The sequence below is a fragment of the Octodon degus genome, unplaced genomic scaffold, assembly GCF_000260255.1.
Source record: "Octodon degus isolate 3935 unplaced genomic scaffold, OctDeg1.0 scaffold00022, whole genome shotgun sequence".
Taxonomy (NCBI): Eukaryota; Metazoa; Chordata; class Mammalia; order Rodentia; family Octodontidae; genus Octodon; species Octodon degus.
Window position 1 is genome coordinate 743,982 of NW_004524598.1, and position 1,725 is coordinate 745,706.

Here is a 1,725-nt window from a genome sequence, read left to right on the forward strand (position 1 = left end):
TGCCTGGCATACAGGCCTGAGGTGAAATCCTGCAGCTGAAATCCCTGAGGAGAGTAGGGGACAGAACCAGCCAGCCAATCCAGGAGCAGAACATCTTGCCAGAGGGGCACAACAGGTTCACTCCCAAGGGCAGCAGCAGGAAGGAGCTGAGCACTGCAGCCAGACTCAAGTCTGGCACAGCTGGATAGATCCAAAGTTTGTAGCTCTACACCTAAACCAGTAGGTACTAAGGTTATAACTGCACCGAAGCTCTACAACAAATGTCTGAAGACAGTGCTACACAAAACGCCAACGAGAAGGAGCAAAAGGCAATCTCAGAACCCAAGCCCACACATAACAAGTGCAGAAGACACTAACACAGAACAAATTGGAAATCATACAGCTGAAATCAATGAATCAATGGCTTCTGAAATAAAGAAACAGCTGCAGAAAGGTATAGAGGAACTCAGATTGGAAATGAAAAAAGAAATCCCTGAATTAATAACATCTGCAGTAAAGAATCAAATGGAGGGGGGCCTGGCCCTTAGCTCAGTTCTTTAGGTGGCTGCTTTAACAAAGCAATCAGGCTCAGGTTGCTGTGGTTCGATTCCCACAACTCAAGCCAGCAAAACCTGCCTTGAAGACATTCGGAGCCAAAAAAAAAAAAAAAAAAAAAAAAAAAAAAAAGAATCAAATGTAAAAACATATGGAGGAAACCCAATGCCCACACAGAACAAGTGCAGAGGACACTAGCTCAGCTGAAAGGTATGAATTAATAGCATCAATAGTAGATAAGCAACAGCAGAAAGTCATACAGGAACTCACAGCGGAATTCTTTTCTACTAGCTCAGCTCAAATGTATGAATTAATAGCATTGATAGTAAATAAGCAACAGCAGAAAGTTATAGAGGAACTCAGAGCAGAATTTTCTGAAATAAGAAAAGAATTCTCAGAACTGATTGCATCGGAAGTAAAGAATCAACTACAGAAACATAGGGAGGAAACCCAATCTGAAAAAAACACAGCAGCAAAAGACTTAATAACTGCTTCTAAAGAAGACATTCATAAAAAATAGAGATTAGAAAAATGACAGATTCCTTGAATGAGCAATACAGGAAAGAAATAGATCACATGAAGCAGAGTCAAAGATTTAGAGGAATTTAAAATCTCAATCACAAGCTTGCAAAACTGTTTAAGTGAAAGGGAAGACAGAGTTTCAGATCTTGAAGATGCTGGTGCAGCTAGTAAAAAGGTAAGAAAGGATCTTTTAAAAACAACAAGGATGCAGGAAAGAATAATCCATCACCTGCAAGATGATGCAAAGATGAACAATGTCAGACTAATAGGCATCAATGAAAAAGGAGTCAATAAAAATGACATTAAAAATATGGGCATAAGTCATACCAGAAAACTTCCCAAATATGAGGAAACAATCTGACATTCAAGTAACTGAAGCATACAGAACGCCAAGTAACCTCAACCCAATTAAAAACACATCGAGATATATAATAGTCAAGATCCCAGAAATTTAGCACAAGAATAATATACTGAAAACTGCTGGAGAAAAGAAGCAGATCACATTCAAAGGAAAACCCATCAGAATTATGGCCGAATTCTCTTCACAAACCATGAAGGCAAGAAGAGCATGGAGCAGAATACTTCAAGTCCTCTATGAAAACAAATTCCAGCCCAGACTACTATACCCTGCAAAACTCTCTTTCAAGTTTGATGGAGAAGTGAAATACT